The following is a 15,334-nucleotide window of genomic DNA, read 5'->3' as shown; positions in this document are numbered from 1 at the left end:
AACATCGGTATTCAGTCCATCAACATGCAGGTTTGTGACAACGATGAAGGAAAAAAACAATAGAAATCCCACGTAGAAAGTCAGACAAAGAGCTAATTTGAAATAGTAGAAAAAGGTGCAGAAGCGTAGTCGAGACACTTAACTCCCAGTCTATATCAGTAAACTTAATCTATCACACAAAGGCAATCTTGACCAGGAAAACAATGACTGTGTTTATTAAAGAAAAACAGTCTAGACAAACTGAAATTAGTGAAAACAGTACAGAAGGGTGAAGGTGTATGAAAGTGAATGAAGGTGTATCAAGGTTAATGAAGGTCATTGAAGGCGTGTGAAGGCGGTGTATGAACTTGTAGGTATATGAAGCTGATTAAAGGTGGATGAAGGTGTATGGAGGTATATTAAGACAATTGAAGGTGTATGAAGTTGAATGAAGGTGTGTACGAAGGTGTATGAAGGGGTAAGAAGGAGTATGAAGGTGTATGAAGATTAATGAAGGTGTATGAATATGGTGTGCCATTTGTTTCAAAATTAATTTTTTAACTGGTGATTGTCATACATGTGGAATTGCTGCATAAGAGCCCTCATACATCATCATTATCGGATCACGTATCTTGGGAGATAATGGAAGAAGCAGCTCAGCTTACAGCGCCCCTGTCCATGGCTTTGCTGTCGGAAGGCCATGGTATGATATCACATTCGATCGACTTTCTTTTTCACCCAACTAGTTTAGCTCTTTAGTTATTTTGGGTGACCAGCAACTGTATGTATTTTTACTTTATTTATTAATTAGTAATTAAATTAATTTTACGGTTCAAATAAACCTTGTTGTCTTCTCTCATATGAGAAAACTTTAACACGCGCAGGATTGCAAACTTCCTTGGCGTTAGTGTCTCCACAGCACAACGAAGGTTGCATGACAACGGCATTTCCTTGGATAGGGATAGAAGTTATTCTGTTATTTCTGATGCCGATTTAGATCAGCTTAATAGAAATATTTGTTCACATTTTCCAAGAATAGGCTGTCTGCAGATGCGGGCAATGCTCAAGGCTGATCATGGGTTAAGGATCCAACGTTGTAGAGTTCAAATGGCAATGACAAGGGTGGATCCGGCTGGAGCAGCGATACACTGGTCTGAAGTACATGTCAGAAGGCGATATAACATATATGGTGCAAATGTATTATGGCACATCGATACACATCATTCCCTAATACTTTGGCATTTAGTTGTTGCAGGAGGGACCGATGGCTGTTCCCACTTAATAATGTATTTGCAACGCTCTAACAGTAACCATGCCAGGACCATTGTTCAGTGCTTTTATCAAGGTACAAAACAGTAGGGTTTTCCATCTCGAGTCAGATCTGCCAGGGGTGTGAGAACTATCTGGTCTCTGTATTTATGTGTATGATTTGCGGTGCAAATAGGGGCAGTCTTATTGCTGGCTGATCAGTGCATAACCAAAGGATAGAATGACTGTGGAGGGATGTGTTTTGGTTTTGCATCTTGCCTTTTTTTATTTTATGGAAGAATTGGGTGTGCTTGATCAGACTCACAAGCTCCACCTGTCTGCATTACATTTTGTATTTATACCCAAGATCAACCATTTATTAAGTTATTGGACCGAGTCGTACAACAGACATCCCCTAGGAACTGAGCATAACAGTATGCCCAGGCACTATGGATAGAGAACATGCTGCATCTGCAAAATTCCCACCACACTGCACCTGGAAGTGTCTTAACGCTAACTCAGGATTAAAATTTTCACTGCTTTTGTTTTTTGTTAAGATTAAAAAAAAAGGCAAACAATATACAGAAACCCTCACTGCAAATCAAAATCGACCTTATACCGGGTTAGTTTAAGGCGGGGTTAAACATAAGGGCGGTATTTTGCTGGGTATTGTGGTTTTAATATAAATATCTTGTTCACGTTTCAAGCAGTCAAAAATCTCTCCTCTCATCCCACATATCTATGTTTTAGGTTGTTTTGTAAATTTTGGGGGAGTTTTGGGTATATCTGGGGATAAATAGTTTTTCTCAAAGGATTAGTAAAATTTATGGAAATAAGAAATTTGGAAGATTTGATGTTGTTTTAAAACTGAACATGCTAGTGGAAAACCCTCCTAAGTGACTATTTAGTTCAAAAAATTTTTTTCGTCAAAAGTGCCTGATTTTTTGCATATGGCCTTCAATTTCCTTACTCAACAATGCCTTCCTGTTTTTTTCGCCAATTTGCTTTTCATTTTCGAGAAAATCAAAGCCAAAAGATTGAAGAATCGTTCAATGGTGTGCAATGACCCGAAACAAAAGGAAATCATTATTTAAATTTGCCGTGTAATTGTTACGTGGCGCAAGTGATTGAGGTGTGTGCATGAGATGACTTTCGTTTTAGGGTGTCGGTTCAAATCCCAAATTTTTCCCCTGGTTTTTTTTTTCTTCTTTTTTTTTGCTCTTTCTCTGTGTAGTTGTGGTACATTCTGTTTACAGATAGGCCTCTTCAAGGTATTTCCTGTTAGGGTCCTTCGCCCGGGAGTGGTGTGACATCTGCCTTGGAAATTGCTGGATGTGAGCTCTAACCTAGAAGACACGTGAGAGTACAGTTTAAGCATTCAAAAACTTTGCTCTAGTTATTGTAATAAATTAGTCTGTGGGTGGTGTGCACATTGGCACTCTTCACAAAACTTGACAATCATTTTAACTAAACCCACAACGCTAGTAGGTGAACTGTGGTCATCCCGGTGTCCTGTTGTTGTGCTATCAACGTCTTTCAATCAAATGGGACTGGATTCTTTTTTCCTTTGTGATTAATTTATCATAAGTCACAAGGTCGAAGCAGTAAATGGAGGGAGCTCATGGAGTAGAGTAGTGCACTGTTACCTGGTTTTTTAAATCCTCCCTAATTTAGTGACTAACAAAACAAGGCAAGTAAGTTTTCAAGGTTAACTAAGTCACATACTGGTATCCTCTTAAGGTCGGAGGTTTGTACCAAATACTCGTACAAGAACGCATGCTTCCTGTCTTTTCCTGGCTTGTTCATGCCAAGGCATCCACCTGTGCCAAGACGTTTCATGTCCTTTCCAACGATCAAGGCCCAAAGGCAAAGATTCTGGATGCTGGTGTCTCCCATGCCATTGAATGTCTCCAGTATTCTTTGTCTTTCGTGGTCGTCTACTTGAGAGAAGCACTCTCGCTAACATCCACGAGAGGGACTGGTTTTCCTGGATAGTAGAGGTCTCCCTCTGCAGTCTGTTGTTGTCTGGCCTCGTGCAAATGCGATCTTTCGTTTATTTCTTTTCCAATTAGGAAACAGGCAAAAAGAATTGGAATGTATTAATTTTAAGCTAACATAAAAGGCTTCATATTGTTTCTCTAGTGTCTAAAAAAGCAAATTCTATCGGCCCTCTTGTTCACAAAAGCATGACATTTTTAGACTGGACCCGCTGGAGGCTACTGAGTTGAAAATTTGACTTTTTTATTTGTCAGTCACAAATTCCTTAAAAGATGCCAAGACATGAGAACGAAGTGTCTTGGATAAAAAAAATCAGGACCTTAATTCGATGCCAAGTAGCGAAGGAAGTCCAGAAATTGAACCCCTTACCTTTAATCCAAGAAAAGGAAATTGACTAATCAGACACTCGTCAACAAACTTGAATAAACTATAAAAAGATTCAAGATGGTGACCAAATAGATTGGTACCGATGAAAAATCTTTTCACCCCGGCGTTCGCTGTTCATTCAGATCAAAGAGAACTGTATACTCAATTCCAGTGTTCTAAAATTCTAAAGATTATGTCGTACTATCGTCCAATCTCCTTCAGTTTAATAGTTTGCCTTGCGTAGCTAGTGCTTTCCCTACAGTCACAAGTGTTGTGAAATCCCAACCCCTAACTATATATAACCACCTAATTTAATCTTTTATTTTGCAATAGCACATTTTCTTGCATAATTTAACAAGATATAAGCTTGCAGTTCAAGCCCATTACAGTGATTAAACTTTGCTTATATTTTAGACTTTTGTTGCGTAATTCTAAATTGATAACGGCATAACTTATTTCTCCAGACAGTCAATTCATAAGGACGCATAAACATTGTACAGAACCCCTACATTTTTGAAGCTGATGGGCCCAGGGTGCTTCATTTGCAAAACCATAGTGTGAACACCGCTCAAGCCTGCAAAGCATTCCGAACTTCCGACATGCAATGAAACAAATACTGTATCGATACATTGCTTCTTTTTAAATTCAAGATCCGTGATTGTTTAACAACAATGCGTCTTTTAAATATTGCATAATAGATTTGTCATTAGCTTTGGCTGTGGCCACACGAAGGGAGTTCAAATAATTTAAAGTAATCGAAAACTATAAAACTTTTAACGCAGCCAACATTTTAGAGTGTACACCTACTGTAGACTGGGTTAATGATTCCCAAAGAATGATATATTAGTTTATCTAAATTTCTCGAAAGTCAGCGAGTATGCTCTTGCTTTGCACTCACTGACTTCCACTTGCTCACTCTCGCCCGCTCATGAGATTGACGAGGGACTGCCCACAGTCTATAGAAATTCATTTCACACTTTCAAGACTAATGTGATTTTAAGAATAGTTATATTCTAGCTTTCCGGTCTCTTCCTGTGAACCCAGTACGTTATGCCAACTTTTATGAAAGCGGTCAAGGTTTAGTGTTATATGTAAACATTAAATGACATTAAATGCAAGACTTGGCTTATCTTTGGCTTTGCAATTTATCAAGGCATTTTTTAGTACCTTGTGATGTCCGAAGTCTGTTTAAAGTGATGTTTACGTTAGCTAGAAAAATATGTGTTTGGATTTCCTAGCTGAAAACCCGAGTTCACTCTGTAATCGACACCGAAAGGCTAAGGCGAACTACCCTCCACCTAACAGATATCTACTGAAACTCATTGTCGGGTGCCCATGACAAGCTAACTTAACCAGCTTATTGCGTTGACTTCTTCAAAAAAATTGGTCTTGTCGATAGCGAGAAATGCACTTTCTGCAAAAGAGAAACAGAGAAACTTGCACATTTATTTTGGGCTTGCCCAAAAACTCAATATTTTTGGATTAATTTTAAAGTATGGCTACAGTCTTGCCAAGTCATTGCCAAAGAGACACCCTTAGAGCCTTATACAGCACTGGGTCTAAGGGCGGATAATCATTTGGGATAATTAAAGTCATTAACACGCAAGACTTACATGTGACAATATGTTTGAAAACTCGTGGGTACTCGACAGGATTTAGGCTAATTTGAAGGACTGCCACTTATTGTCATGAACAATTAGCAAACTGATTTAGAGGCATGCCAAGCACTTCGCTGTATATGTTTTGTTTTGTTTTTTTTGCATTATCTAGACTAATTTGTTTTGCAGGAGGTGATGTTTGTGCAAAAAAGCTTAGGAAATCATTTCATATTGGCCAAGGTTAGTGAAGAGATACTTGAGAATTCAAGGGTTGACTGAGATATATCTTTTAATGCTGTTTAGCTCTCACCATAAGCTCCTCCCAAAAACTTATCCTTTGTGTTTAAATCTTTATTGTTAAAGTAATTCAAAATTGATAAATTTACAGTTAATACTGGAAAGCATGAACCAACACATTAAACCTTGTAAGCTGTCTTTCCGTGGGATGACACCGACCGCTTCGATTGTGTTCAATTGGCAAAATTTTTGGGTGTTTGATTATGTTCGATTACCGAACCCAATCAAAGTCAGCCAAACGATAGAGTGTGTGCAAGTGACATCATCAAATTCTCAAATCCAAAACTAAAGAGCCCCTAAAGGTTTTATCCTCATCAGGCATAAGAGCTACTAAATTCATATTAATTTTGTTTACAATTTTCCAGCATAACAGCATCCTTCATTTTGGAAACCAGTATATTTTGAATTTTGGAGTTATGCTGGTGTATAACATGAAGCTAAGATTGCGTTTGTCGAAAAATATACACTTATCTCATGATTTTTAGCCATTTTAGGAGTTAAAGTATTAGAAAAAGTGCTTTTGTAAATGTTTTTGGTTCAGCTAAGATAATGAGTAGTCTAGATGGCCAAAGTAGGTTCCAGGTGTTTACACTATTTTCCAGCATATTGGCTGGACTATGGCATATTGGAGGACTAACGAGGTCCTCCAACATGGCGGCTCCATAGTAGGCTCTATAATTTTGTGCGGAACATTTCAATGAATATCTCAACTTTGAGACAACACACACCTTAAACTCAGAGAACTGTCTTCTCTATTTATTGTCTATAATATCACAATTTCGTGACTTTATCCGCTGAATGGCTTTTCATTTTATTTTTTATTGCGTGACAATGCACACACTATTGGAATCAACTGAGCTCGATTACCGAACATTCAATTAACTTCGCTGAGGAAGTTTTCAGAGAAATGATCTGCCTAAGTTAACAAGGACCGCCATGATAAAAAGCTTTATCAGGGTAGTTCCTTACTGCCCTGTTGTAAGTTGTGCTCAGATACTCGTATTTTACTCGAGAGTAGAGATATCCCGGGTACAGAAAATGTTCTCCGTGATTTGGTTTTGACTTGTGAGCTGAGGTTGTTTTGCTTTGTATTGTGTGCACTTTATATCAGGGGTCACAAATGTCAATAAAAGCTGGTAATTGCCGTAATTCTTGTCGGCTTGGGTGTACAATTGGGCAGAGAAATAATTTTATCATTTGGATAACTATTGTTCTACAATACGTTGAGAAAATTTGTCGATAGTTAGAGAGTTTTTTACCCTCCATAACGAGAAAAGAAGAAAATTGAATTTAATGTGATGAAAACTAAAATCTTGAGGAGGCAAATTGTGAACTACCAAATGTACGAACCATCCGAAATTCACTACTCCTAAAGCAATAAATCAGTGGGTTCATTGAAGTGTCTCAGGGCGACTGTCCATGCCCAGTTGTAGGCAGCGTCAAAGTTATTCTCTGGGAAGGCAGTTCGCAGATACAATAGAGTAAACCAACAAATCATGAAGATAATTACAACAATAGCTATTATGACGGTCAGGCGATGCTCTCTCATGTGTTTAAAAGCCACGCTCTGTCCTAAGAAACCACGAATATGTTTTAGAGTTGCCAAGCCTTGCTTTCTAAGTTTCAACATGATTAAACTGTAACATGAGATAATGATTGTGTAGCAAAGGTCCACCACGATGACTAAAAACTACAATGTTCCTTTTTTGCTGACCGTCAGCCATAGGATTCCGTATAGTAACGGCAGCATTCACGGCATGACCAACCTAATCTTGAATCACTGTTTTGTTTTGATTGTCCTGAAATTGTGTGGCCGACTGATGACCAGACATCGATCCACGCTTATGCAACACAAATGAATGGACACTGAACATGACATATTTACAATCAGGCAAAACACTTAAGACAAGATTGCATTGCATTCACCACCAATTTGCAAACCCAGGAAGACCACAAAAACTGGCTGTCCCAGCGCTGTTACCAAGAGGTCAGGAACAGCCAGGCTCATCAGCCAAAAGTTGGAAATTATCTGTAGTGTGCAATTCGTGTGGACTGTAACAATCACCAATATATTGCCAATCGTTCCAATGAATGTAGACAAAACATTTACTACCAACATTCCATACAATTGTGCCAGAGGCAAGAGAGCATGCCATGGTTGCTCTCCTCTTGTGGGAGGTGATTTTACTGCATGGTTATAATGAGTGCGTCTACCTACTCCGATTTCCACACCTGGCATGCTGGCCTATCAAAATGGACCTAACCTGGAAAAAAGAAAAAAAAAAGAAAAATGGACCTAACCTCAGTGCTGAAAACCATCTTGACTGGTTAGCATTTATCAGAAATCTTTTTGACTGAGCGGAAATTACAAACAGATGTATAGCGAAACTTAATAATTCTGCTGGGCAAATAATTTCTAGTCCACGTAGGACCCTTTAAGTTTGTTGGTAAAATCCTTTGGTTAGCAACTAAGATTACAATTCACAAATATTTCTGCATTGCAGGTTTTCTTAAGTTATTTTTACGTTGGATCCCCATACAAACGCTCGTGGTTATTTCCGAACAAGAGCCGCCACAATTTTCTTCAGTAGTGTTTACCTAGCACGTGTAGAGGACAAAGAACATCTGTGCAGGAGGCGAATCTTAAAAAACTGATGATAAAAAATTGTGTTTACAGAGTGTCAACTTTTTAGCTGCCTTTCAAAGACCTACATGACAAATAAACTATGTATCTATGCATGTATGCGTGTAGGTACGTATCTCCTCGTGCTAATGTACAATAAGTCCACAATACCTAGGACTATAACACCCGTTGAGAGGTTAAAAAATACTTGAATTTATCTCTACTTTCGCTAATTTGTGCTTTGTTTTTGAGGGAACACAAACAAAAACAAAACGCAGGGAACATGGCAACCTTTCTGCACCATTCGATCTATATTTTTCAGCGTTCTTTGAATGTGACCTTAATTTTTTTTCAACTTTGCAAGTTCCCTTAGTATTTATTTGTTGTCCCACTGTGGCTGCTCTTGTTATCAGAAGGAAACCTTTCACCACAAAAGAGTGCTAATTGTCAAGAAAATCACAATCTCGTTAATCAAGAATCCAATCTGCTGTAGGTATCTGGGCAATCTCTATCACTTGGCTCAGTAGTTCTGACCGGTAAATGAAAACAGACTGCCAAGAAGAACCTTACAAGCCTGGTTTTTCTCTATTCAGTGGAAGCGTTTTTAAGAATGTATATAGCTGGATCATACTTTTAAGTACATACATCTTGCATCATTGTTTGACAGGATAAACTCTGTCAACATTAGATATGAATGGTTACCTTTGCGGTTTTATCTCCATCTGATTGCTCGTGAAACAATAAACATTCCAGAAATTTTCTCTGGTGTTCACGGTTTTGTGGGAAAGACTTAAACAATCAACTAGGAAAATTATTTTTGCACTTCGTTTTCTTGAATAATTGGATTCAAGTTATTGCACTTGTGGACGGACTTTAAATCAAAGGCTTTTTCTACAACTCCTCCCTTCATTTCTTTAGGCCAACAATGTTGCATGATTGCATCTTGCTTCAACTCCAGGAAATGGTGTTGACACATTTTCTGGACACTTCCTGTTCTACATAATGTTAGAATTTGAAATGTTAGAATTTGAAGTTTAAAAATGGTAGATGTACACCAAACAGCTGCCCACCAACCCAGGGTGCCCTTTTGGGGGAAATCAACTGTCTGGTGGTTTTCCAAAAGTATTTTTTCATTTAATTTCTCTGTAAACTTCCTAAAATTTCACTTAAATTCAGGTAGAACTGCGCCTTAATCGGGCTGTAAACAATACACCCCAGAGCTACGCTTCTAGGCTGGCCTAAATCCATATGTTAAGTAAGGCATTATTGAATTTGTGGTTCCTATGGTTGTCCTGCATTGTTGCTTCCCAGGATGAGTGTGAGACATGAACAGGGAGCCACTATGTCACTTTCCTTGATTTGCATGAGCTCATCAAATGTGGCATTGAGGGGGAGCCTGTTGCTGGACTCTTTGATGGGTTCTTGAAGAAGTATGTGAACGAGGCGTGCATTCATACTCTTTCTCTGCTCTTCACTAGTATGGCTGTCAAAATTTCTGACACATCCACTTCACTGATGTAGAACCCCTTTTTCTTAGCTTTTAAATTAAAGATTCGGGCAAGTTCATCTGCCAAATGGTCCGGGAAAATGAACTTTTGGTAAATATGGGATGTTAAGTTCAGGTTGACTTTTAAAAATTTGTCCATCGGCTTCTTGTACCCTGCAAAAATCATCTCCCTCCATCACGGCTATCAATTCTTCTATGGCTTTTCAGCTGAAATCCTTTCCTCCACCACCAGGTATCAACCTGTACACCTCATCCACAAAAAGGACCCCACCACGTGTTTCAACAATCTCCACCTTGGTCTTTTTGGTTGTGGAACCAAGGTATTAGCCAATGAGATGAGATCTCTGGACTTCCACTATCTTATTTTTGTAATTTTCTTTATGCTGTAGAGAAGCTCTGTTGAGAGAAAATTAAGAAAGTACTGCTGTAAAGAAAAGAAATTTTTGCTATCTAGAAATGTTTCTACTTATTTGGAGTCTGGTAAGATGTGTAATCTGTTCTTCTAGAAAATGCCTTTTAAAGTTTGCCCTCACCTCTCCACCCCCTTACCTGACCAATGTTTCCCTATACTAAATTGTCTCTGTAGAAAGTTGTCTAATAACTCGTTATGAATGACACAAAGAATATTAACAAATGAAAACTTGGAACAAAGTTCTGTTCTTCACCTGCAACATGTCTCGCAAACGTAGTTTTCCTAGTCCCTGGGTTTCCAGCAAACATCAGATGGAGAGGTGTCTCATCGTTGATTTTGCAGTGCAGGCGTTTCCTCCTGTCATTTTGCAACTCGGTGTATGTAAACCTCATAAACTGCTCTTTCAGGTTTGAAAGGCCAATGAAACCATTCATGTCCCTCTCCATCTGGTGTAAAATAGTTTTGTGTTGCACTAGAAAGGGTAAAGGTTGCATGACAACATTGCAGCATGAATAGTTTCAAGTAAAGATAAACAACAGCAATGACTCTTACGGGGGACTGGGTAATGGTACCAAAATAAATATTGTGCACATACTAAGTTAATGAAAAACTTGAACACTTCCAAGCAGGGAACTAATATGCTTTTTCCTCATCCAGTACCACGCAGATCCAAAGTTTATTATCTTTATGTATAAACTGTTTCAATTTTCGCTCAAAGGGTTTTAGGAGTAAGTAGCTGTACCAGATCAAGAGAACTACTTTGCACAAGTCCCGTATGTTAAATGATAATCCATAAGTTTAGCAAGAAAAAAAGATTAAAGATTAAAATACTAAAGATAAATACCTGTGTCTTGAATGATAGTGCAGTCATCTTCTTTTCCGAAACTGTCAGCCAAACAAATGAAACCAGTGTAAGCAACGATAAATGCCCAGGGGAACACCCATATGAAATAGACTGGGATGCTCGTCAAAAATTTGGGAATAAACCCTAAAAGCAACCAATCTAGGTGTGGCTTAAGCTGTTATGTACCCCAGAAAGATATCGAAATACCAAAAATATTTATATTTCTATATTTATTGGCGTGCAACCCTAAATAAGACCTTGACAGCTAAAAATATAGGAGTTTTGCCCAGAACACTCTTGGAATCAAGAGCAAAAATCTGAAAAATTATACCTCTAAGCGAAACGATGGGCATCCCAGTATCCTTGTCATATCGGTGTCCCCCCCCCCCCCCCCTGCAGGGAGTAAAGATTAGAAATTGAGGTTTTCAATTCCACGCCAAAAGAGTAAAAAAATATATAGAGATATTGGATGGGTAATAAAATGTGACCTTCCACAGGAAAACGTACATTAACGCTTTTCCGTTAAAAGGCTAAAAACTGATGCGTACTGAATGGAGAGCAAACGACTTTTCAGAGCATTGAAACAACTCGGTTAATGCTTTGAACAGGCTAGTGAAAATTTCTATTATTTATTCCTGTTAAATTGCAATGGTGAATGCTTGCTTGTTGCAAAATAATAGTACATCTGAACCTTAGGGTGATTTTACTTTAACAGTGAAATATAACTACAGATGTCATATATTGTCTTCTTTCGATCAATTTGACTATTTGGTACTTATTGCTAGATGTTATTTTTCAGATCAAATGAAATCACTCTTTCATGGCTGCTCCTTCTAATTCAAAGAGATCCTTGCACCACAAGTCTACTAGAGCACCAAACAAGTGCCGTGAGGGATGGGACTGGAACCAGCACACAACAGCTAAAAGGCAGCAAACTGATTGCCCATTGACTTTAATGATCTGCTCCATAAAAAACTCAATGACACCAGGCCTGAGATCACCTCCACTGGTGTCAGTTTTTCCTCACCAAGCAATGTTTTTCCTCGCGGTTTTCATTTCTCCCACATCATGCACGACGGACTAAGCAAAGGAGGGTCTACTCATAGTCTACACCAACAGGCAGACATCTGGTTGTGTAACATGATATAAATAACCACGAAGTTTGCAAAAGCAGTGGTTGTGGCAAGCTCTTAAAAGGATTACTAGGATTCATCTTACTGTGAGCACTCTCTCTTTTGCTCTAACGCCCGTGTGCGCTTCATGCGAGTAACACCGTCTTCCGTTACGTTCCCTTTCGTACCGCTTGCCAGCCATAATAATGAAATCAACTGAAACTTGAAATCTTCCAGTTCCACTAAGTATCAAATTCACAGTTTCCACAGTGTTTTGTCATCAATCAACAGTTCTTATTCTTTAAAGTAAGCCATATATTTTGCCCACCATTACTAAGGCAAAGGCCCAGTGCAAAAATACGGTAAATTGTAATGCTGTTAAATATTTAAATAACTTACCAAATTTTTGAAATATCCCTTGGTTTACTCGTCAAACCTATAACGAATAGAGGTAATTGAGAAAAAACATAGTCAATTGCTCAAGTGAAATCATAAAACTTCTAGCAGTCAAAGTAAGCTCTTTACTTAATTGAAAGGAACTTGGCTCACAAATGCCATCAAAGCTGAAAACTGACAAGCACAATGCATTTCGCAGAACTAACATTACGGTGACAATTTTTGTCAAGAAAAGACGTCTGCTGAGGGAAATTGATTCAATCTGGTGTTTTTTAAAAGCTTAGGACTGTTTTACAAATATAAAATGTCAGTATTGGCTGGTTTTCACTAGAGCAAAAGCACAAGCATAAGCACAAATGAAAACAGCTGCACGATAAACATAAACATAAGCAGAAACATAAGAACAAACACACTTATTTGCCTTGTGCTGTTTTCACTAGTAACGCGCTTGACATAAGCATAACCACAAGAAAAACAGAACTGCACCATGTGGTTTAAGAATCTGACTGACTCAGCCAAGCACCAACACATGTTCCATCGAGCTACACCACAATCACAGCTAGTAAAGCTACATTGTCAAAGAACCTCGTGAAGCGGGTGCCAGAAAATTGTAGTTGATATCAACAAACACTTCTGACTAGACCTCGAGGACGTTCTTTCCTTTCAATTCATACAGTGCGAGAGCAGCAAAACATGAAAGGCACAAGGGTAATTTGTATATACACTAGATTGTGCCCTAGCTTTAGGAAGAAGGAGGGCGTCTTGCAGTCTAATTCACACAAGGCTACCAGAAAAGAAGAATATACTTGTGGTTTGACTACTTATGTTTATATGTTCTGTCCGCTTTTCCAAACCAGATGTGCTACACCTCACGCGGGAGCCACTGTGACATTAGCTACAAGATCAGTTTACACTGAACATAGCCCAGTGTTCTCATTCTTTGTTTCAAAAGGCGCTAAACAGATTTATTTTATTTTTCTGACGATCACAGCTCTATTGTAATAATAATAATAATACTAATAATAATAATAGCGTGGCTATTCACAAGCTCATCACTGGACATTATAAATGTATTAGATTAATGGCAGAGTGCCTTCTGGAGAGGCAGCCCCTCTGGGCAGTCACTCGGCCGAGGTGTTCTCAAATAATACTCATAGTCCTTTCTAGAAGGCCTAAAAACTAAATTTATAAGACAGTAATACCTCGCCTTAGTAACCAATCAGGGTGCAAGAATGAGCTATGCAATAAAATTGGACGGACTCTTTCATCAACATGTACCAGTTTATTTACATTTTTCAATTAACACTTTATTCTTGAAGCTGCAAAGAGAGAAGAAGAGAGATTATTAATGATAACCTGCATAGAAAGCTCTATGGGGATGGGGACCAACACCCTGGTCCCAGAGTTGTTTCCTTCTTGTCTCTTTCTCGTTTTTGTAGATTTTCTAGGCAGTGATTTTTGATTGAGAAAAGAAAAGAGGCAGGAAAAGCAAACTCTCCCTCTCTGGCCGTGGGAAGCTCTTGGGGGCAGTGTTCCCCCCTTCTCATATGATAGCTTGAGTCTAGCTTGACAGAAATGCTGACGCGGCTTGTTTTTTTACGAGTACATTAAGTTTTAACTTACCATTCTCTTCACCGATCTGAAATTGCTGAGTGCAGAACTCAGCATTACAGACAATCATTTGGTCCCTAAGTAAAAGAGAATTAAATAGTCTCTTAATTCACTTGTATTAACCAAATTGTGTTACGTGGATACTTTCAGTCAGTGATATCGACCAGACTAAAAATTTAGGGTTACATATTTTGACACATATCGTTCACCCGGAAATACAAGCTGCAAGTGCAACTCAGCAGCTGGAGTTAACCCATCCCCTGGGGATCTGGCCAAATTACGGCAAAAGTGTCACTCACAAGCTCTTCTGCTGGTTCAACACATCGAAGGAGCGACTTAAGAAGGTGTTTACGTGATGCCAATATAATGTTCATGATTCTGTATGAGTTTATCCCAGCTCGATAATGAGACTCTGTTACTAGCATAAAAACTCAAGCCGGAGCACAATACCTTAGCGGGTGCCCTTCGGAAAAAGACTCGCACCTATGTTGTTTTGAAGAAAACTACCCTAAACTATTTAACAATTAGATTATTTGCACTCAATTTCTACGAGGTGACCTCGTAGAAATCGACAGCGAATAATCTAATTGTTTTAGTAGAGTTCCAACTGAAATAAAAGCAAATTACCCTTTCAAATTGTTTTTCTACGTATTATTAAACTTCACGCTTCAACAAAATCGCACAGACAATTGCCATTGGAAATTTGCAATTACTTACGTGCGCGCACTGGTTTGTACAATAATTTCAAGTTTTTAAAGTCAAAACACCGTTAATGACCTTCTTTTGTCTTCTCAGGAATTTAATTATCCATTTTCATCTAAACATTACGCCAAAAATTCGGGAAAAAGAAAAAACGTCGCCATTTCGTAGACGACGACAGCCACTGCACTCTAATAGCCCTATGTAAATACGCACGCTGATCTTGTTTCTACTAAACAATTAGATCATGAGCTCGAGATTTCTATTGCATGATGGTTAACAAGGGGGCAACCCGAGTCAACTATCACGAGTAGCTCAGCCGAACAGATGGCAGAATTTGCATCAGCATGCTAGTGGATATTCTACTGAATATGCACTTTAGAAATCGGTAACATTATCCACTGTTTTGGCCGTGCCTTTGTTGAGAAGAAAGAAGCTTAGAAACGGAAAACGACCAGTTGTCATTCCACCGAATTAATCGGCTATCAAACGCAAGCAGTGATGCTTGAGAACTGCATGGTGTTGCTCAGCAAGCATCAATCTCTTGCGTGTCAGGGTTTTCCTGTATTCTTGTTGACCCGGTGGGGGGGACACTGCCATATATGGGCTATGTAGGTATGTGCTGCTTTGAAAGGTATGGTTTT

The 15,334-nt window shown here is 38.7% G+C and overlaps 1 pseudogene; it reads right to left on the bottom strand.

The window, feature by feature from the left end:
• Positions 1-6,791: 6,791 nt before the first annotated feature.
• On the bottom strand, positions 6,792-7,725 carry LOC149099625 (octopamine receptor beta-1R-like; annotated as a pseudogene).
• Positions 7,726-15,334: the final 7,609 nt, after the last annotated feature.

Source organism: Orbicella faveolata, unplaced genomic scaffold (assembly GCF_042242905.1).
Source record: "Orbicella faveolata isolate gen_17 unplaced genomic scaffold, um_ofav_v1 contig_46, whole genome shotgun sequence".
Taxonomy (NCBI): Eukaryota; Metazoa; Cnidaria; class Anthozoa; order Scleractinia; family Merulinidae; genus Orbicella; species Orbicella faveolata.
This window is presented reverse-complemented; position numbering and strand designations above follow the sequence as displayed.